This window comes from Mustela nivalis, assembly GCF_964662115.1.
Source record: "Mustela nivalis genome assembly, chromosome: 15".
Classification (NCBI taxonomy): Eukaryota; Metazoa; Chordata; class Mammalia; order Carnivora; family Mustelidae; genus Mustela; species Mustela nivalis.
Window position 1 is genome coordinate 64125960 of NC_139034.1, and position 24118 is coordinate 64150077.

The window sequence follows — 24118 nt, forward strand, 5'->3', positions numbered from 1 at the left end:
CATGCTGAGTGCTGAGCCCAATGCGATCTGGGAACAGTCCTGAGCAGACTTTAAGAGCCAGATGCTTAACCAACTGTGCCACCCAACTGTCCCAAACCTGACACTTACTAAGCCAAATAAATAAATAAATAAATAAAAACAATGAGGTTGGGGCGCCTGGGTGGCTCAGTGGGTTAAGCCGCTGCCTTCGGCTCAGGTCATGATCTCAGGGTCCTGGGATCGAGTCCCGCATCGGGCTCTCTGCTCAGCAGGAAGTCTGCTTCCCTCTCTCTCTCTCTCTGCCTGCCTCTCAGTCTACTTGTGATTTCTCTCTGTCAAATAAATAAATAAAATCTTTAAAAAAAAAAAAAAAAAACAATGAGGTTATGATCTAAATAAACTGTATCATCTAAATAAGACAGAAAACTGGTAAAAATATCTGCAAAATTATTCTGGCATAAAATTTAAACAGACATTAATAGTTAATATATCACATCCCTCAAATTAGTTTATAGTGACTAGATGAAAATAAGTAAAACATAAATGACAATGTCAGCCATCATAATCTAAGTGATATTTGTAGAACACCATATTTATCAACTGTAGGATAAACATTATTCCAAACACATATGGAGTGTTCACAAAAGCAGACCACTTATTGATCCATAAAACAAATCTCAATAGATATTAAAAAATGGATCTCTTTCAAACTATGTTCTTTGATCACAACATAATTAAACCAGAAATTTAAAAAATGAACACACATAAAAAAGTCCACAATATATATATTATATATATAATACAGAATATACACTATATATATATACAATATATAATATAGATATAGATAAACTTATTTCTAAATAGCATGTATGTCACTATATAAAACAAAGGGGGGTTATACAATATTTTGAGTCAAATAATTTAAAATCAACATATCAAAATTCATGTGAAGCTGCTAAAGAAATACATAAAGGGAAATCTTTAACATTAAATGCAAATATTAAGAAAGAAGAAATGTCTGAAGTCAATGCTGTAAACCATAGGAAAGTAGTAAAAGAACAGCAAACAAAGCATACAGTGAGCAGAAGGACAGATATAATGAAGATTAAGAGCAGAAATCAACAAAATGGAAAACCTGAAAATAGAGAACATAGAACTGCCTCACAAAATTCAGAACACTCAGTTAAATTCATATTTCGGATAGAATATATCTTTTAGCATGTCACAATTTTTTTTGAAGATTTTCTTTATTTATTTGAGAGAGACAGAGAAAGCATGAGCAGGGTGGAGGGGCAGAGAGAGAAAGAGAGAAGCAGACTCTCTGCTGAGCAGGGAGCCCGATATGGGACTTGATCCCAGCAACCTGGGATCATGACCTGAGCTGCAGAAGGTGAACACTTAACTGACGGAGTCACCCAGGCACCGACTATGTCACGAATATTTTATGGAACATGATTATGCATGCAAAAATATCCAGTGTTGATATGAATTGAAATTTAACTGGGTTTTTGTATTTTTATTTGTTAAATCTGACAACCCTATGGTAAAAGTCAATAACATCAAAAGTTTGTTCTTTGAAAATTTCAATTAAGTTATATATCTCACACTCTATTGACAAAGAAAAAAAGGAGATGAGTGACAAATTATCATTATTACCAATTAAAGATGGGGTATACTCAAGATCTTTCACATATTAATACAAAGGGAACATTATAAACAATTTAATGCCAATTATATGAAATGAAGAAATTACTTGGAAGTCACAACTTACTAAAACTGACAATTGAAAATAGATAATCTTACAAGAAGAGGCCGGAGAACCTCCTCACTCTCTTTCTGCCATGTGAGGATACAGCAAGAAGATGGCCATCTTCCTCCACAATTATGAGAAATAGATATTTCTTGTTTAAGCTAACTAGTCTATGGTAATTTGTTACAGCAGCCTCAACTGACTCAAATACTTTTCCATTTCTGTCATGACTGTCTAAACTTGTGGCTTCAGGGCCTTGGGAGTGTGGAGAGTAAGATGCTCCATTGCTTTTTCCCCTGTCCTTCCCTTCTGTCTAAAATTAAATTCTGCCCAGGCATTTGCTGACTTATAGGGGTGTGGGTGTGAGTCCTTCACAAGTCTCTTCTGAGGCTTTTCTGTTGCCAGCATCTAAGAAGTGAAAATTCACTTCTGGCTCAAATTTTTCCATAGCTGCTAAGGTTTCCTCCAAATGTAGAAGTCCTCTCTGGTAGGGTAACTACTGAATATTTAGGTCTTGGTAGCATTTTCTTCTTGACCCAGAATAAACTCACAGAAAATCCACCCCAGGCCTGAAAATAGTAGTATAGTCTGCTCCATTTTTATCTCTCTCTCAAATCTCCTTCTTTCTCCATATATTTCTGTTCATTCGTTCATTCATTCATTCATTCATTCATTTGATCTTGATCTCAAGATAGCCAGAGGATCAGCCTAGTCAGTCACTACTTAAGCCATCATCCTACTATTAGAGCCTTGAATGTTCTTTCCCATCTTGCAGATACTTTCAAGCTTACTGTGATTTCTGTGGACCATTTCCCTTTACTTTCCTGGGCTGTGGACAGCAATCTGGATATGGTATCTCTCTCTCTCTTTCTCTCTCTCTCTCTCTCTTAAGATTTTATTTATTTCTTTGAGAGAGTGAGAAAGAGAGAGCACAAAAGGGGGGAGGGTCAGAGGGAGAAGCAGACTCCCCATTGAAGAGGGAGCCCAATGCAGGACTTAATCCTGGGATGCCAGGATCATGACCTAAGCTGAAGGCAGTCACTCAACGGACTAAGCCACCCAGGCATGCGGTATATCCTTCTCTACGGCATAAGGAAGAAATGGTTTCATGCCATGGCTATTGAACTTCTATTAGGTAGATAATTCTGATGTATCTGTGTTCCACTTCCTGGGTTAAGAGTGGGCTCAATGGGTAATAAACCATTCTGTTATACCAATTCACTGTTATCCTCAAATTTATACATATATGGACATACTTGTGCATTTTTATCTGACTATGATAAATAGCACAAAATACGTATCATGTGGAGTCTTAAGTGTTTGAACATATGAATGGTGAACTATGATGTTTTTGTTTAGAATTTTTTCATACTTTGTTTTTACTTTCTGTATTATATAAGTTCTCTGTAATTATATAATATGCTTAGAATCAGAAAAGCAGTAAAGAAAATGTAAGCACAATTTCTCCAAGTTAAATAAATTCTTAATATATCGCTTCCTAATTATAATTGTAACTATATAATTATGTAGTATAATTATATAATTACAGTTATGTATAATCAATTATAATAATATTTTATTTATTTTTACATTCCAACTGGATATAAATAACATATGGTAGTTTAAAAGCATGTAATTAGGAAAAACACTAGTTTTACCAGAAAAACTTTCATAGTCTTGAGTGGTATAACCTACATATAGGTGAAAATTTTAGTTTTAAAAAATAAAGTTCACAATTGATAAATTAAAACTTGGCAAAACCTTTTGAATTCACATCGTATTAAACTATTTTCTACTCCATGACTAAAAAGTAGAATTATGTTAATGAGTAATGCTAATTGTTCAAGGGTTCAAAGTTTTCAAGAAAATTTTAATCAGCTTTAATTCAAATGAACAAATAATATGATGGAAATTTTAGTCCCAGTGAAATGATAAAGTAATATTCTCTTGATCTAATTTCAGAATATGTGGAATATGTGTCAAAATTATATATAACTACATAGTTATAATTTTACTATTTTAAAAATGTCATGTACAATTACTTCCAAGAAGTAGTATCTGGGAAATAAGAGCAATTGAATGCCCAGAACACTGAAAAGATAGAAAGATATTTAAAAATCTAGTAGAATATATCCTGTTTAGTTTCCCTTTAGTTTCCTTAACAATATAGTCTCTTTGCCAAACTTACACATACTGTTGGATCTATGAGAATAATTTCAACATTGATTTGCTGTAACATCAATAGTAGTAAATGCTTTAAATAAAATAGTAAATTCTTTAGATGTATAAAGTTTCCTTTTATTTATAATTGTGATTGTGTTTTCTTTTAGACAAAATAATATTCAGAAAATCCACATGAGAATTAAAAATAAATATTAACAAATAATAAAATATATGCATATGATTCATAAGAAAATTTTGAGGAAAATAACATAAAATATGAAAAATAGTGCCAAGATGCTCTTTAATACAAAAAATAATTTCCCCTTTCTCTAAAGTTGTGTAATTTTACCCAAGTATATAATTTGATTATATAGGAATATATAATCACCTCTTTTTGATAAAACCAGGAAATGCTTGATAAGCCAGATTGCCATGACTGACTAAATGCAGGTGAATTTCTCCATATAACAGTATCAAATGAAATTTGACTTGCTGGGGCACCTGTGAACTCAGAAAGAAAATGAAGTACCACAAATATGTGGAAGGAAAAAAAGAGGAAATTTTGGTGATAATCTGAAATGAAATAGATACGACTACAAACAACTTATTAACATTTTTGCTGAAAGTCTTATTATATCCCATTTCTCTTCTATCTACTCAAAAGCTTTAAACAAATCTGATATATATGATTTCTGTTAATGGTTATTTAAGCAAACAGGGAAATTGAATATTTTATGGTTCTGTAAGATGAAATCAGTTATAAAAGACTTAAAGTTGAGATTGATAATTTAATGAAAAGAAAAAATTAGAACTGGAGGTGACAAATCAAATGTAAATATACTCAGAGATTTTCTATTCAGGACGTATATTTTTTTTCAATGAAAGTGAGATTTTAGGATGAAGTCAAGATACTAAAACATAAAAAGAAATGTTGAGGTTATCTGTATTGCAGACTCAAATATTCAAAAACCATAAAATTAGTAGTAAAGCATAGAGACAAGTACAATGAATATAATAATGATATTAGAGTTTGAATGCACATATTCAGAGTGAATAATTTTAGTACAGGCAAAAAAGAAAACAAAAAAACTATGACTACACACACACACACACACACACACACACACACACACACATAGAGTTTTTCACTCTCTTAGGACAGTACAATATGCCAAAGATATTAACTTGATCGTGGTCTGTTTCTTCTATGAAATTTACATTTGGTCACTACCCTGATTGCTTTTCTGAAAGACAACTGGTTTATGTACACTTAATTTGAAAGAGCACCATTTAGATTTATGAGCAAATCCTGTCTTTCTGAAAGACTACTAAATATATTTTCTGTATTTCTAATCCATACTAGCCAAGAGAGATCTGGACACCATTCATCACTTAGAAAATGCGACAGAACAATTTGGACTGTCCCTTAAATATTTTTTGTCCAGGTGATACAGCCAACAATGTTACTAAACTGAGGAATAATGGTTTCATTGGTTCAGAATTGCTTGTATTTCAAGTTTACTTATGTATTAAATTGAGAGAAGTTACATTAAAACACTCTCCTGTTTCGGGTCATTTGTTCCCTTGTCGTTTTCCAGAAATGACTAAGTTATGTCATAGTGACTTCATCCAGTGTCTAAGAGGATTCTTTTTTAGAGACATCTTTCTTTATTTTTTAAAAAAAGATTTTATTTATACATTTGACAGAGAGAGACACAGCAAGAGAGGGAACACAAGCAGAGGGAGTAGAAGAGGGAGTAGCAGGCTTCCTGCCAATCAAGGAGCCCGATGTGGGGCTTGATCCCAGGACCTGGGATCATGACCTGAGCCGAAGGCAGACGCTCAATGACTGAGTCACGCAGGCACCCCTAATTACTATACTTCTTCCTTTTTTTTTTTTTTTTTTTTTTTGGCTTGGTGTCAAAAAGAATTCTTTATTTTTTTCATCTTTCAATAGTTTCTCTACCAGTAGTTTGAATCCTTAGTATTACCAATTAGGTTTTAGAAAAATCTCCCCATTTAACAAATATCCTCTCCTTTCTTTTGTGGATAATACTTTATTCCCCGCCCCACCCCCCAATCAGATATAAGTGAAGTAAAAAAATTAAGTGATTAACTTTCATCAGAAATTAAAGAAAGCTGCGGCATTAAGTTGCACGTATCGAATGAAAAATATCTACAGTGAGTTCTAACAATAGCCAAGCCCTGTACTCACAACCTGCCTTAGATAATTTGTTTTCTGAAGTAGCTCTGGAAATTTTATTTGTGTGCCTAAGCTTCTCTGGTTCTATTTTAAATTGTCTTTTCTCTTTTATTATTTATATTGGAAATACTTTTGATTTAGTTCATAATCTTCCTGCAAAAGATACATTGTACATTTGTGCTTCTTCATACATTATACATAACAATAAGCAAAATTTACAGCAGTGTAAGCAAAAGAATAGTTAGCTTTACTGCAGTATACAAAATTCAGCCAATTCAGCAAAAGCCTTAAAACTCTAGAAGAAACACTTCACAAGCTGCATATGTGATATAGTAAGCCCTTCAAATATGTGTGCATATACTTTTTTTTTTTTTAACTTCAAAGAAAATTGAATGGTTTAGTAAATTCAAAGTGGCAAGTAGAAACATAGCACTCTCTGTTTTGTAGTAACTGTGTTTGGTACAGCAGTTCCAAGTCAAAGATCTTCCATAGATTTTGTTAAAGGAAAACACTACTAATTTCAAATTTCCATATAAGGACTAAAGCTATTTTGGTTGTATATATAGTTGTTGTATAAAGAAAGTATTGAAAAACAGAAGAGTCTGACCAATATTCCCTTTAGCTCTACTAAAAGTTAGATTTCTTCCTGACTCCAAGCCTCTGACCTTCCTTCCTTTTGTTTACATTAGAAACTACAATTGTGAACTATTTTTCTACTTTTTTGAGATGTGAATCTTCTCCCAGCCTCTTGCTGGTTTTACAAACCCAGAAATAGGGACGCCTGGGTGGCTCAGTTGGTTAAGCAGCTGCCTTTGGCTCAGGTCATGATCCCAGCATCTTGGGTTCAAGTCCCACATCGGGCTCCTTGCTTGGCAGGGACCCTGCTTCTCCCTCTGACTCTGCCTGCCATTCTGTCTGCCTGTGCTCGCTCTTGCTCCCTCTTTCTCTCTGACAAATAAATAAAATCTTTAAAAAAAATGTTAAAAAAAACCCACAAAAAACCCAGGAATATTTTTCACAGGCATCTGGGAGTCATCCCTTTGAAATATAGTCTTCCAGGAACAAGTGTCTATCTCTTAGTCTCTGAGGGTGGGTAAGAGCCAAATTTAGATTAGTACCAGTTAGCAAACAGAGATGACCTAACCAAATTGACCAACCTCCCTCTCCCATAACATCTTCCAGAATTTTTCCCGTAGTTCATCCTAGTGTTAAAAGTCCTCCTGCCTTTTGTGTTGGTGGAGTTGAGCTCAGTTTTTCTGACCTGTTGCAATACTCCTGACCCCTATTGGAGTAGTCTTGAACATAGTCCTCATTGCCTGTTAAATATCATCCAGTGAATTTTTTCTTTAACAAGTCTTTTTCTAAAATCACGATGTGCAGTAATCTCTAGGGAGTCCATTTCTATAAAACCTTAACTTCAGGAATGGCCTAATCGAACTGTATTTGAGTGCGATAAGTGATGCTTTCCTAAATGCCTATGCAATTACTAATAATTAGAAAAAGTGTTTTTTGTTCCTCATTTAAATATATTACTTTTAACATCTATAGCTAGTTATTCCTTGGTTTTTATTTTCTGGGCCTGAGCAACAACAACAAAGATATCTACAGAAGAAATTCAACTCTTGTATTCTGAAACACCATTCTACATATAACGAATTTCCTGGGCTTCCTCCTTGGTAAATATATGACAAGGGCTAGAGTTTGTCGATTTCAGCACATAAGCCTCATTATGTCCTTGGTCCTCTTTACTCTTAAAGGGAGATGGATTCTTTTTAAAAATATAGTTTAGTTCTAACAGGGTTTTACATCTTAACAGTTTTTTGAGGTTATATATCCCAATGAGAATTTTATGTAAGGCATAAAAATTATTCTCCAAAGACTATGTCTGTACATAGACACTTGAAATTCTGTTTGAAAATCCAAGGGTTGATGGAACTCTTCAACTGGGAGATACATATTACCTAACATAACTCTGCTCCCAACAGCAAGTCCTTTCCAAACTGAATTAGTGGAATAGTATATCTGTTCTCTGCCCTAACATGGGCTCCTGTTCCCCCTGCTGTTACTGTTCATATTCCCCAACTCCTTCTGTAACTGAAGGTGTTTCTATGTTAATCTGGTTCTACTACTTAAAAGTCCTCCCATAAATTCAGAGATCCTTTACCTATAATATTCTATTTCCTAAGTCAATGAGATTTTCAACCAAAAGTAAGTTAAATTTACACTTGAAATTTAACTTCCTCACTGTTGTTCATTTCAGTTAGATTTCCTGTTGGAACTACTGCTCTATGAAATCTTTAGCAGATTTTTATCTCTGCTTCAGCCCAGTTTATTTTTAAATGGTCTCTAAATATTCTCTAATATCTTTTCTATGATTATTTTCTCCATTGTGTCATTTTTGTTCATACTTACTACCTATTGAAGAATCTGTCTAGAGTTGTTTTATCCATATATCTAATTATTCCATCAATAATTACTATTTTGACCTTACTTTTTATACTTAGTAAATTACTATCAACATTCCCAAAAGATCCCCACCAAAGTCCTACAGATTGAATGGCCCATGACAAAGTGTCTTTTCCCTTATTAAACCTGCCTGGGAGTTTGCAAAGTTTTTGCCCAACTGTTATAGCTCAGCCATTAATCTTGAGCCACGTGATCATCTTTTATCTATGTTCCTTTAGTAGGGATTTGAGACAGATTGCTAGAGAATTGACGGACAGAAATGATTATCAGCATTGAGATGATGATTTATCTTATCCTTGGACTAGAGAAGAGAACATATGGTCAATGGCTCCACTGGTACAGAACTGATATTCATCCTTGCTTCCTTGCTCTTGTTTTATGCTAGCGCATAACTTTGCACCTTAAAAATATCTCTCATTATGTTTCCTGCAAATTATTCTTAAAACTTAATAGCCCAATTGATCTAGGTGGGCAAATTTATTCCTTTCCTTTCCTGCATCATGCTGAAAAAAAAAATCACCTTATGTTATTCTAAAATAAAGAAATTGACATTAAGATTGACATTAAGTTATTTTCTTTTATATCCCAGAAATGTAATGGAAGGTGTGAGCCATTATCAGCATACTGTTCAAATATTAAATATTTGTAGTCTTAAGTAATCAGAAATCATTTTGTATGTTCTACTATCTTCTTTTTTAATGTAACAGTAAATTTTATTCAAATTTCTCAAAATTTATATTCAGTGTATTAAGTGCTTCTAAAACATATGTCACCCTTTATATAATGGTTTTATTATTTCATCTTTATTTTATAGTTTTTTCATCTTGTGTTTGCACAGTTCTTCAGTAGAAGTCAGAGTCCTGAGTTGCCCAGTTAGAAACCCTGACCCTTGGGGCACCTGGGTGGCTCAGTGGGTTAAGCCACTGCCTTCGGCTCAGGTCATGATCTCAGGGTCCTGGGATCAAGTCCCACATCGGGCTCTCTGCTCAGCAGGGAGCCTGCTTCCTTCTCTCTCTCTCTGCCTGCCTCTCAGTGTACTTGTAATTTCTCTCTGTCAAATAAATAAATAAAATCTTTAAAAAAAAAAAAAAAAACCTCTGACCCAGTTTTCTGATGAAGTTTCCTCTTTCATGGCCAACATCTGGTGTTTAAATGAAAGGCTTTCGGTCTTTTCAATCACTTGCTGATAGGGTGAGACTGCATTGTTACCCATAACCACATGGCCTAACTTAGAATCAGTCTTTGTATGCAGTCTTGCATTCTAATCAAATTGACAATCCACTTTTCAGCTTCTTCCAGAGTCGTGTTCGGTTTGTCTGCCCATGTGTTAAGGCTGATATGCAGGTGGGTGCCACAAAAAGTCTCATATATGAAAAGATAAGCATTTTAATTGAAATTCTCAGGACAAGCCACCAAGAAGTCATTCACAAGAACTGATTCACACTCCTTCAGCTTTTTCCAAGACACGAAGTCTAAGTTAACACATAAGTATTCACCGCATTTTGTAATTGGGTCTTTACATGTGTAAAACTCTGTTGAATGACTTTAACCAGATCTTTTAGTACTTGCTGGCGTTTTCAAACATCTTTGTTTGAAATGATGGATGTATCAAAACAATGCAGAATATGTGGACACGTTGTCGGAATTGCATTATGATATGGTGGCTGGTAAAGGAAGAGATCAGTAATGTTATTATGCCCTTTGAGGTGGGTGAAGAAAAAACACAGAGGCAGTGGATTGGCCAATGCTGAAAAGATTGAAGTGGAGAACCCACAGATTCATTCTCTATTTAACCATAATAGCTCTTCCATAGCTGCATCCCAGTTCTATGCTAAGATTTCAGAGGCCAGTTTTTCCGAGTGAAAGCAAAGTGTTTCTGTCTGGCATTGGAATCAACACAATCAAGAAGTAAAGATTCTGCTACTCCAGAGTGATTCCCACATTCATATTGGAATTCTGCCTATCTTTAGAGTGTATCTAAATATTCCTTCCTAAAACCACACCTGTCCAGCAGGTAGGTAGTCGAACAGTATCTGGCCATCTCTGGTTGACTGCATCTACCTTGTAGGTTCTGGATCTTCAGATGTTTTCACAATTGGTTCCATTTGCCTGAAGCTGTTTCAGTTTTGCAACAACTGTGGTACTTTTTTCATTCAAAACATGTGGAGTATCATCAATATCAAGGTTTTTTTTATACACCCATAGCAAACTTGACCATGTTGGTATCACTAAGAAGATCCAATTTTCTTTGTAATAATTATTTTTCATTATATATCCCTTTATGGAGAAAAACTTAAGTGGTGGAAAGAGTAGATGCCAATCCAAAAAGTATATGATAGAAATAGTCTAGTACTCCACCATCTCACCAAGGCCAAAGTTTTTACTACCTTCTTGACATAGGCACAGGAAATTCACAAATTTACAAATTCAACAAATCTAAAATAATTTTTATTTACAGTGGAGGACAGACTTTAAGGTGACCTTCATGATCATGATCTCTGTTTCCTGGTGTTCACACTCTTGTATTAATCCTTCCCCTTCACAGCAGGAAGACATGTGACTTGATGTAAACAATAAAATATTGCAAAGGTGGTAAGATGTCTGTGGTTGTATTACAAAAGATTGCCAAGACTGTAGTACCCATCTGGCTAGTATCTCTCTCTCTTGCTCTCACTCTCTCTCTTGCTTCCCATCTCCCTCTTCCTTTGTCTTTCCATTACTGGTTTTGAAGTGTCAAGCTGCCATATGTCTTATAGCTATAGGAAAATTAATTATTGCAACAACCTAAGAAATCTCAGAAGTGAATTTCTCACCATTTCAGCATCCGAAAAAGAAGGCAGTGTGGCTAATGATTTGATTGCAGCCTTATGAGCCCTGAAGAAGATAACCGGTTAAATCTTGCTTGGACTCCTGAGCTACAAAAACTGTGAAATAATAAATGTGTGTTTTAAACTGCTACATTTATGGTAATTTATTACATAGCTATAAAATGAATACACCGATAAATGCTACTTTTTTACTGTTTTTCTATTTCACTTATTAACATCATTATACATTCTTTTATGTAGGCTCAAAACATGTCACCATATTTTTTTCTTTTCCACCATTACCAACAATATCCAGTCATATGGTAAACCTGATCTGCTGCATCTTAGTGATATTATTCCCCTGACCATCCAATCAAGTAATAGAATATTTCCATAAACAGATATATGCATTTATCTATTCACTTATTCTCCCCCCAATCCTAGAAAAACAATGATATGATTTCAATCATCATAGATTAACTTTACTTTTAAAACTTAAACTTTTGTGTCTGACTTTTTTCACTCAGTGTGTTTTTGAGATTCACCCTATGTTATACGCAGATCATTTTCTTTATTCATTCACTCATTGATAGATTTTGTGTTATTTACAGGTTTAGACTAATATAGATAAAACTTCCTTAGTTGACATGTGTTTTCATTACCCCTGGCACTATATCTAGGAATAAAATGGATGAATCACAGGCTAAGTGTATGGTTAACATTTTAAATAATTTAACAAAGCAGGGCATCTGGATGCCTGAGTTGGTTAAGTTACTGACTATTGATTTGGGCTTAGGTCATTATCTCAGGGCTGTGAGATCAAGCCCCAAGTCAGGCTCTGTGGTCAGCAGAGAGAGTCTGCTTCTCTCCCTCTTCCTCTGCTCCTCCCCTCATGTGCCCTCAGGCATACACTCTATCTCTGTAAAAATAAATAAACAAAATATTAAAGCAAACAAACTCCTGACAAATCATTTTATAAAAATAATATAATATTTTGCACAACCAGAAATAAATACAAGTTCTAAGTACAACCAAATCATGTCATGAATTGATATTGTTCAATTATAGCTATTCTGATGGGGTAAACTGTCTTATTGTAGATGGAATTTATTTTGCTTGTCAAATATAAACTTTCAGGGGCACCTGGGTGGCTCAGTGGGTTAAGCCGCTGCCTTCGGCTCAGGTCATGATCTCAGGGTCCTGGGATCGAGTCCCACATCAGGCTCTCTGCTCAGCAGGGGGCCTGCTTCCCTTCCTCTCTCTCTGCCTGCCTCTCTGCCTGTTTGTGATTTCTCTCTGTCAAATAAATAAATAAAATCTTTAAATATATATATATATATATATAAACTTTCAGTAGGTCTGCTGTGCATATCTCTCCTTTGTAGTAGTCAAATACATTCATGCAGAGTCTACCCACATCTTCTACACATGATGGCAATATTCTATGTCTTTATTTCCTTTCCATATATTGCTTATTTTTTCATCCTCATATCAAATTTAAATGAATTATCACACAGCACATTCATGTCTCCTGAGAATTCTTCTTTTGTTGAATGATTAAAGTAAAAATAAATAATTCTGTGTATCATAGTCTTAAAGCAGGGTTTTAGAAGTATCATTCCAAAACCAACAGCATAAGTATAATTTGGGACCATGTGAGAAATGCAAATTATCTGGGTCCTACTGAGTCAGAAACTCTGTGGGTGGGCCAATCAATCTATGTTTTAATAATTCCTCCAGGAAATTCTGATGCCGCTAAAGGTTGAGAGCTTTGCTCCTTTCTAAAAAATTTTATTTATTTATTTGACAGACAGAGATCACAAGCAGGCAGAGAGGCAGGCAGAGAGAGAGGAGGAAGCAGGCTCCCTGCTGAGCAGAGAGCCCAATGTGGGACTCGATCCCAGGACCCTGAGATCATGACCTGAGCCGAAGGCAGCGGCTTAACCCACTGAGCCACCCAGGCGCCCCTATTATTTTTTCTTTACCAACTGAGTACTGAATAATGATATTTGTTTTAAAATACATGCCCCATGCTTTAATTTTACTCTTAATTTGTCCCTCAAAATAGACAAAAATTAGGAATTTCAAAAGACATGTGTTGATTTGTAATATTTAACTGAGACATTTTAAATACAGAGAAACTAGAAATTTTCTTTCTCCTCATTACTCATTAAGTTTGACTCTCTTGAAATAGGAGACATCTATATTCAAAGACAGTAGGGATTATTAAGAAATAATTTACTTTCTTTCTGAAAAATAATTATATGTGCTTTTCTTTTGGAGGCAGTAGTTATTGCTTTCCTCTTTGGAATTAATTCTTATGGTTAATCAGGGTTTTGCTGTAGTTATGGTCATCCTCCTCGTTGTTGATTAGTTGGTTTGCAAAAGGAATCTCAATTTATCTGATTATTCACATAGGAGGAATAATTGGCATGCCCTAACTCAGCTGAATGCTCAAGTGTACACTTGTTAACAACTCTCTTTTTTTCCCATTACTATGTGAAGACCACCTTTAAAGGAGCATGATCTGACTAGAGTTCTAAATTATTATAGTCATACTTCTATTGTCATCTTCCACTACAGGAAAATGTCACAGAATGACCAGGTTTTCTATTTTTCAGGTATAAATGTAGACAAGTGCTAGTCAAAACAGCTTTTAAACTAATTATTTTCACCACACAGCTTTTACATTAATTATTTTCACCACACCACACCTTTAGTTCAGGTCTTCTAGTGCTACATTAATAGGCATGCAGTTCTTTTATTTCTATCTGATTAAAAATATTTATTTATTTATTTACTTACTTACTTATATTGCATGCTGTTCCTTTTAGATGTAAGTTTGCACACAGACTCATACAATGTAAACTTATTGACTCTTCCTATGCATTCTTCCAGGATTATTCTTTGAGATAAAAATTAGGAAAGTGTTTAGTAACAGACCATTTCTGTGTCTGGGTATCATTCAAAATCTAACTTACTGCTAAGGAATTGTTTTATCATTGGTGATGTCATATGTGACTCATTTTTCTCAAGTTCTTACTTTGGGGAGGGGAAAAAAAAAAAGGAAAATCTGAGCCTAAACTTAGCATCTCACTGGAGGAACCATCCATGGGTAATGATGGTATAACTGACTGGCACTAAAAGGTGGTATCCATCAGAGATATAGGTATACAAGGTCATCAGAGACCTACTGGCTTGATACCTACTCAGATAATTCTGCTACAAACAAAATTTTGATAATGCAATCAGTATGTTCTTTATTTGACAAAAAATACTTGGACCCAAATCAACCAATCAATCAATCAATCAAGTGTTTGCATTGCACTTAGTGCTATTGCAATCAAAGTATTCATAATATATTACAATTATTATGATGAACTAAATTTTTAAAGTTTGACATTGTCTACATTTCCACTACAGATAAATCTATTTCTTTCTCTAAATATATGTATATAGATAGATATACATAGATAGATACACATGGATACACTCTGACTTAGTCCTAATGTTAATAAGCCACAAGGGAAATAAATCTGAAATAAGTTTCTTTGTAAACAGTACCCACCAAATATGATAATGTTTACAAATAGGTTCATAAGTCAATCATTTGATAGTTTGTAAATCAGTTAAAATATTTGGTCATTTTATTTTTTTTATTTTTAAAGTACTGGCCCATAACCACCTGTTATAAGTGCTCTGGGTGGCTCTAGGGAAACTTTATTTGTTGTCCTACATCTCAAGTATTTATACCCTGACTTGGAGTTTCTAACTAACAGAAACAAAGTGATAGAAGTTAATATATTTTCAATTGCTAAGATAATTGAGTCAGAACTGAAAATATGATGAGAATAGATCGTTAGATGTAGTTTCTAGTCCTCAATAAAACCTTAAACATGTTTTAAATATTTTAATAATTTCCCTTTCTGTATTTTCATTGTTAGTGTATAAGAAAGCAACTGATTTCTGTGCAATGATTTTGTATCCTGCCACATTACTGAATATTTTAATGAAATAAGGATCTTACTTTGATTATTTCATAATCAGTTTAATGTTAAATATGCAAACTTCCATGTTTTAGAAAGAACTTGGAAGTTTTACTTTTTTAAAAAGTATACTGTATACCTTCTGTTTGTTTCAAGCTACCTCTTTGACAATAAAGGATGCAACAAGGTGGGTGAGCCTTTTGCATGTCCCTAGTTAATACAGTGTAGCATTGTGTTTAGAACTTATACAGTATAATTTTAGACACATAGTTCCTACCAACATTGACTTGATCAGAGTTAGTAAGATAAGCAACTTGTAAGCATCACATAATTTAGTTATCAATAAGTGAATTCATAGAGACATAAATAAAAATCACTTTCCTTTGTTCACACCCTTAGCTTTACCCGGATTAGCATACAGTGACTCCTCGAATCTTCTGATTTGGATCTCTTCAATATCAGACCATTCAAATGTGGTGAACTATGATCTTTTTTATTATATTTTAGTAAAGAAAGTTTCTGTTTGGCATTGCTTCTTTTTTTTTCCTGTAACAACCATTGGTTGTTTCTGTTGTTTTAATTTTTTGTTGTTATCATTTATTTTTAACAGGAGTCCCTTAAAAAAATAAACATAATTATTTCAAAAAACCTTAGTACAATTTTCATATTATACATTATTCTGTCTCATATGTAATTATCAAATACTCAAAGAGCTGTCAGGAAAGATAGCTATCTCAACCTATGTTATAAAGAGATTAAAATTTAAAAAGGGAGTATAGACGCTGACGCTTGATCTCACAGCCCTGAGATCATGACCTGAAACGAAATAGTAGTAATCAGAAAGGGCATGAAAGGAGGTGTTTGAGATGCTGTCCTATTGTTAGCCTAGGCAATATTTAAATAGGTATGCTAACTTTTTGATAATTTAAAGAGCTATATACATATATGCCTTTCATCTTTTCTAGATGTGTGTTGTATTTCAATATAAAAAATTAACTGAAAATACTCATCCTACCCCATGGAAAATAATTAAGCCTTTAGCACTTTAAAAGACAGTTCAATGAAGACAGTAAAGGTTTTAAATTTGCACATATTTATCCAAAACTAAAAAGAGATGTTGAAGAATGCTTCATTAAAATGGTATTTTTAGAGATTTATTTATTTTGAGAGAGAGAGAGCACGAGCATGGAGGGGGAGAACAGAAGGAGAGGGAGAGAGAAACTCAAGCAGATTCCTCACTGAGTGTGGAGCCCAACACCCATCAATCTCAGGACTCTGATCCTAAGCCGAAACCAAGAGTCCCAGGCTTACTAGACTAAGTCCCAGGTGAACCTAAAATGGTATTATTATTATTATTATTATTATTATTAAAGAATATATTTACTTATTTGTCAGAGACAGACAGAGAGAGAGCACAAACAGGGGGAGCTACAGGCAGAGTGAGAAGCAGGCTCCTCACTGAGCAAGGAACCTGAAATGGGACATGATCCTAGGACCCTGGTACCATGACCTGAGCCAAAGGCAGATGCTTAACCAACTAAGCCACCCAGGCGTCCCTAAAATGGTATATTTTTTAAAGGTTTTATTTATTTATTTGACAGGGAGAGAGAGCACAAGTAGGCAGAGCAGCACACAGAGAAAGAGAGAGACAGACTCCATGCTGAGCAGGGAGCCTGCAGTGGGACTTGATTCCAGAACCCTGGGATCATGACCTGAGCCAAAGGCACAGGCTTAACGGACTGGGCCACCTAGGTGCCCCCAAGATGGTATTTAAAAAAAAAAAAAAAAAAAAAGAATATTGAGCAATGATATTTTGCCTGTCTGTACTGCTGCATCACACCATAGATACCACTGCCTTCTTTACCACCAGAAACAGAGTGATGAACATCTTTAAAATATAATCAGGTTGAGAACCCATTCCAAAAACTCTGGACTCAATTCAGAAAACTCATCCTTAAGATCATGTTCTGCAGAACCACTTTCAGTATCAAATAACCTGTCAGATTTCTCCAGAAAAAGAACGAGTACGATGTGTATGCATACATATAATACAGATATACTTAATTTATACACTTCATGTTATATGCATGTAATGTATATTTTAACATACATATGGGTTACTAAGAAATATCTTCATGGAGACCTGCAGAAGCTGGTGGAGGAGGGGAGGAGCCAGATGGTGGGGCCCCGCAGCTGAAGCTGCGCTCAATCAGCTGGCGCAGACGCAGAAGCTCTGCCACGTGGTGGCCACTGCAGGGCTGCCCCACCCCCGCCGCCCTCCCGCTCTGGTAGGTGTGAGCAGGGAAAGCCGGCTGGATCCCCAGTGGGGAAGGTCAAGGCAGGCCTTTGGCTCTCTACCCACCATGGGCTCTCTGGGAGCCACCTTTGCCCTGCTCGGCCATGCTGTGCCGGATTCTAAGAGTGAGAAGCCCCAGGAGCCCAGGTAGGCAGAGCCAACCCAGGCGGCAGCCGGGCTTGTCTAACGCGCGAGTGGGAAGTGGAAAGTGAATGGGTCTTGGGAGCCACCCATGCCTTGTGTCCAGTTCACGGGTTTTATTTACTTATTATTATTATTTTTTTTAGTTCATGGTTGGAAACATACGTAAGCAAATATTTAAAAATGGGGCAAAAATGAAAAAAAATGTATATATACAGACATATGTGTTTGTATGTTTGTATATGAATGCCTTCTTATACTTTTATTTTTGATAAGATGTATATTGAGGCTTTTTATTATAGACACTGTACACCAGGCCCAGAGAATATGTTAGACAGTGACTCTGTCCTTGAAGTGTTTGCTTAGGAGTCTAAAAAAGTCACCAAGCAGGTGATTATTACATAAAGTCTATCAGTTTATAGGATAGAGGGACAGTATACTGTAAAAACTCAGAGGAGAGTCATATAAAACAGACCAAAAATGTCAGGACAGTGAGATATAAAAAACTGATATCTGTTTTTCCTAAATCATACATACAGCCTACTTTTACCTAAGGGCATCTTTATTCTGGCTGTTCTATCATCTTGGAAACTGCTCCCCGTAAATAATTGTATAATTCACTCCCTTAGTTCATGCAGGTCTCTGCTCCGATATACATTTCATCAGACTGGTTTCCCTGGCCACTCTGTTCTCTCCATGATGTTTTATTCACCAACCGTAATTTATTTTCCTCCATAACACCTCATGTCACTCCTTCCCATGCTTTTGTTTGAGACCCAGCAGAGCATGAACTCTGTCTATATTATTCACTGATGTACTTATTCTTAGTGTCCACAATAAATCTTGACACCATGTTGACATTCAAAATGGTTTTATTGAACACATGAATAAGTATATATATATAATTTAGAATTTGAAATATGAAAATAAATTAGCCTGTGGTGGAGAAATGGGAAAGTGAGTTTTAGGCAGACAAAAATCTTGAGCCGATAGTCAATACACTGGCGATGATATATGTATATCAGTGAGATATATACTCAGTGAGATATTTTAATAGGTGGAAATTGTGGAGGTAGCAGTGCTTGGGAGTTAGGATTACATGCCTTTAAATTAGTTGGATATGGAGGTAAAGAAGAGAACCAGAGCAATAATAAAATTAAAGTTTCTTTTTTGGAAAACTCGATTTCATACACGGGAGAAAAAATAGGACCAGTGGTGCGAATTGTAATGATTGGAGTGTTGGATGTTTTGAGTTTGAGATGCCTGTGGAATATCTGACTGGAAATGTTCAGTTAGGAATTTGCTCTGTGGATCTGAATATTGGGCGAGATCTAGGAACTGAAGATAGATACCCGAAAGCCTGTAAGTGATAACTGATGCCATAGAAAGAAATCAGAGAGAACGCATTGGAATAAAGTGGACCTGGAGGCTCTAGAGATGAGAAGGGAAAATGGGCTCCCTAGCATGTGTGAAGATTAAACTTACACAGGGGGAAAGATATCACACTGTTCATGGGAACTGAAGATATTTTTATCTGATGGCTTCTATTTTACAGTATCAGTACTATTCTACATAGTTATATGACATGCACTAGTCTCATTCATCGAACTTTCCCCTTTTATCATAATTCATTCATATACAACCTGTAGATGCTTAATATAGATTCTATGTTATTGAAAGTTAAGTGACTAAGAAGAAGCATATTTGTATCTGGATTTGGCTTCACCCAGAACCAAGTCCAGAGCAAAGAAAATGAGTGAAAGTAGTTTATTTGGGGGGTGCAGGGAACATCAGCATGGGAGTGGGGCAGTTAAGTAAGGAGAGGTTAACAGTGGGCACACTATCCGCCTTTTGAGTGTCTGGACCTTATTTTAAGGGGGAAATTCTGGAAAATAGTGTAAAACACATGCCTCAAAATTATCTTAAGAGAGCTGGTATATGCACATAAAAACTCCTATCAGACATTTATTGAGATATGCTCTTGAAAGTGTTAATTTTTTTAAAAAAAGATTTTATTTATTTGTCAGAGAGAGAGATTGAGAGAATGAGAGCACAAGCAGGCAGAGTGACAGGCAGAGGCAGAGAGAGAAGCAGTCTCCCTGCAGAGCAAAGAGCCTGATGTGGGTCTTGATCCCATGATCCCAGGACCTGGGGATCATGACCTGAGCTGAAAGCAGCAGCTTAACTGACTGAGCCACACAGGCATCCCTTTATTTTATTTTATTTTATTTATTTATTTTTTAAAGATTTTATTTTAGGCGTTAATTTCTTAACACTACTACCAATCTGCAGTGTAGGTGGGCAGAGGATTTAGGGCTTTGGAGAATACCCATAGGCGAAGAGATGGTGATGTTGGCAAGCCTAAGAAAGCGACAAAGTTTAAAGTTTCTGGGTGGGGCACTGAAGGGCTAAAGAATGTTTCAAACTCTTTCAGTGTTTTTTTTTTTTTTTTTAATTTTATTCCTAAGTAAAGCCATTCTATGAGCCTTTCACAAATATTTTTGCAGAAAATTGATTCAATTTCTTCAAACTTAAATTTTGATCTAGTGTTTATTAAAGGCCAATTTAATGTTTTCTTATAAGTCTCAAGCATCCAAAAGTGACTACATATTTTAAACCAAAACATTTTTCATAATGCATTACCCTTAAAATATAGTTCAAATAATAGTAAAATAATTTTAATGCCAAATCTTAGATTAATTATTTTAAAGAGTAATCATTTTATAGCAATAACCATACTGAGCGACTTTTGTCCAAGTTGATCCATATCTATCTTCCCTTATTTCCTGGAATTATTTTGATGATTTTAAAATAACTAAAATGAAATGGAACTTAATATAAAATTACTGCTTCCTGATTGCTGCTTTATTGAGAGTATGCTCCATTAGCCTATTTTTCTATCCTTTTCATATTTTCTATGGATTTGACTACTCACAAATATAGTTATCCAATGCATGTTTAATGAACTGAATAAACAAGATCTATATGTTATCTTTATATTTTTATAAATTTTGGATTATGCTACTATAATAGTTTATTAGTTTTTTAGCATTAAAATTTTTATTATTTTCATCATATTTAGTTTGTGATTCTCAAAGAAGTCCTCTTGCCACATTTTTTTATCATATCTAGTTTGATAAGCCCCATCTTATTTTTGAAATACAATACTCAGTAAAATATGATATTAAATCTTTAAAATAGCAATGTCGGGGCACCTGGGTGGCTCGGTGGGTTAAAGCCTCTGCCTCCAGCTCAGGTCATGTTCCCGGGGTCCTGGGATCGAGCCCCGCATCGGACTCTCTGCTCCGTGGGGAGCCTGCTTCCTCCTCCCTCTCTCTCTCTCTCTCTCTCCTTCCCTCTGCCTGCCTCTCTGCCTACTTGTGATCTCTGTCTGTCAAATAAATAAAATCTTTAAAAAAAAATGAAATAAAATAAAATAGCAATGTCATTATAACCAGTTTTTTCATTTATAGTCTGTATGGAACTAATCACTTTACATTTTATGTAAAGTACACTTTAAAATATATTTCTCTTTAAGAAGTATACAGGTAAACATAGCTTTGAAAAAGATTCATTTCCTAAAATATGGAGTTATTTTTATGTTTATTTTGTACCTAATATATATAAGATTTCATAAAAATGTTTGTTTAAATGACAGAAATTTTGGGCACCTGGGTGGCTCAGTTGGTTAAAAGGCCAACTCTTGATTTCAGCTCAGGTTATGAACTCATAGTCCTGGGCCTCTGGCTCCACACTCAGCAGGGAGTCTGCTTCTCATTCTCCCTCACTCTTTGCCCCTCCCCCGCTTGCACATGTAAGCTGGCTCTCAAATAAATAAATAGATCTTAAAATAAAAGACAAATTTTAATGAGTAATGATTGTTTTAAAATGTCATTGGTATCTTTAGAGTTACATGACTTTAGAGTAGTATTTTAAATTTATAAATTTTTCTGTATACCATCAAAACTTTGCTAAGAGATCATTACTTGAAAAAAAGTTTTGTTGTAGTATAATTGATATTGTTGATATACCAAAACCTGTATGTATTTAATGTGTACAATTTAATGAGCCTGAGCACACACATACATCCTTGAGACAATCTTTGTAATAAAGGTTATAAATGTATCCGTTACTTCCCAGTGCTTCTTTATTCTCTTTATGAGTGTGTACTGAAAATACTGTGAGATCCATCCTTTTAACAACATTTTTTAAGTGCACAATGCAATATTGTTAGCTAAATATAGGCCTTATGCTTTACAGCAGATTTTCAGAACTTATCCATTTACATAACTGAAACTTTTATTTTTTTAAAGATTTTACTTATTTATTTATTTAGAGAGGGCAGGCAAGTGGGGAAAGGGCAGAGGGAAAGGGAGAAAGAGTCTCAAGCAGACTTGGGCGCCTTGCGCAGAGCCTAACCAGGGACTTGACCTCACGACACTGAAATCTGAATCCCAGGGGAAACCAAGAGTCAGATGCTTGTCCCACTTAGCCGGGCAGGTGCCCCATAATTGAAACTTTGTATCCATTGAACAGCAACTCCATTTCCCTCTCCTCTCACCCCTGACTTTTATGAATTTGATAATGATGATTTGATGATTTAGATAACTCATGTGTGCTATCATGCTGCATTTGTCCTTCCTTCTTCAGCTGGCTTGTTTTACTCAGCATAAGGTCCTCTAGATTCATCTGTGTTGGCAAAAATGGCAGGATTCCTTCTCTTTCAAGACTGAATACTATTCCATTGTATGTATATACCACATTTTTAAAATCCATTCATTTATCGATGAGTATTAAGATTGTTTCCTTGTATTGGTATTGTGAGTAATGCTGCAGTTAAGTGGGAGTGCAGATATCTCTTCAAAACCCTGATTTCATTTCCTTTAGATATATACTCAGAAGTGAGATTGCTGGGTCACGTGGTAGTTACACTTTTAATTTTTTGAGAAACCCCATACTGCTTTCCATAGCAGCTGCCCCAGTTTACATTCCTGCCGATAGTCCCTAAGAGTTCCAATTTCTGTACCTCTTTGCCAACATTTGTTATCTTTTGTCTTCTTGATAATAGCCTTCCTGAAAGACGTGAGGCCATATCTCATTGCGGTTTTGATTTACATTTCCTGATGATAAATGAGTACCTTCTCATATATACATTGGGCACTTGTTTGCCGTTTTTGGTGAAATATCTATTGAGGTCTTTTTCCATTTTCAATAAGGGTTTTATTTTGTTCATCTGTTTGTTTTTGATATTGAGTTATTTAAATTAAATACAAATTTTGGGTATTAGCACCCAGTCAGATGTATGGTTTACAAATATTGTTTCCCATTCTATAAGATGCTTTTTCATTCTGTTGATTGTTCCCTTTGGGGTGCGGAAGCTTTTTAGATCAGTGTAGTTTTACTTGTCTATTTTTGCTTTCATTGCCTGTGCTTTAGTCAGAAACAAGGGCGTGTCTGTGTTGTGAATGGAGGTCCTTCTTTGGATTCCCCCAAGAAGATTTACATGGGGATCTGCTCTCAGATCAGAAGGAAAGTAGCAGACACAAATCAGTTTATTAAAGTGAAAGGACACTCAAGGTGGTAGAGGGAACAGGTTCTGCAAGGTGGAAGGTGCCCTTATCATAGTTTTGGAATAGATATAATTGGGTCTCTTTGGACTGGGAGGAGCTGTATCATACAGTGGAGTGGTCACTAATGGAGGCTTCTTCTAATGATTTGAGAAGCTCTTTTTACAGGTTGGGAGGAGGAGTTTTTGACCATATGAGGATGTATTGGAACCATCATGATAGCCTTTCCCATGGGGGTGGGTGTGCCAACATTGTAATTGTATTATAATGAATTTAGTGATTACCCTGGAGTTGAGGTAGAAGAGGAGAGTGCAAGTTCTGTATCTGGCTCTTGATCTGTTAGGCCCAAGGTCTTGGAAGCCACAAGTTCCTGGGCTTCTAATGTGTAGCCTTTAAAAAAAAAAAATCCTTGCCTCCAGCTCATATCTCATTACCCTTCAAGGACTTGGGTATCTGCCTTAGGTGTTCCTTCCACTGTTCATATCCAGTTTCTATCAGACACTTTGGTGTTATATCCAAGATATCATTGCCAAGACCAGTAGAGTTTCCCTTATGTTTCCTTCTAGGAGTTCTACAGTTTCATATCTTATATGTCTGAGTTAGTTTTTGTTTATGGTATAAGTAAGGGCCTGATTTCATTTTTGTGTGTGTGAATGTCCAGTTTTTCCGTGAATATTTGTTGAAGAAACTATCTTGTTAACTGTTGTGTATTTTTGGCAGTCTTGTCAAAGATCAGGTGACTTTCTTTATATGTGTC

At 35.3% G+C, this 24118-nt stretch overlaps 1 pseudogene across 1 annotated transcript; it reads right to left on the bottom strand.

The window, feature by feature from the left end:
* Nucleotides 1-1966: 1966 nt before the first annotated feature.
* On the bottom strand, nucleotides 1967-22893 carry LOC309849210 (eukaryotic translation initiation factor 3 subunit E pseudogene; annotated as a pseudogene). Its single transcript has 3 exons — nucleotides 22753-22893; nucleotides 9667-10910; nucleotides 1967-2140 (listed from the first exon to the last, which is right to left on the bottom strand). The product of its transcript is annotated as a eukaryotic translation initiation factor 3 subunit E pseudogene (transcript).
* Between the last annotated feature and the right edge of the window lie 1225 nt (nucleotides 22894-24118).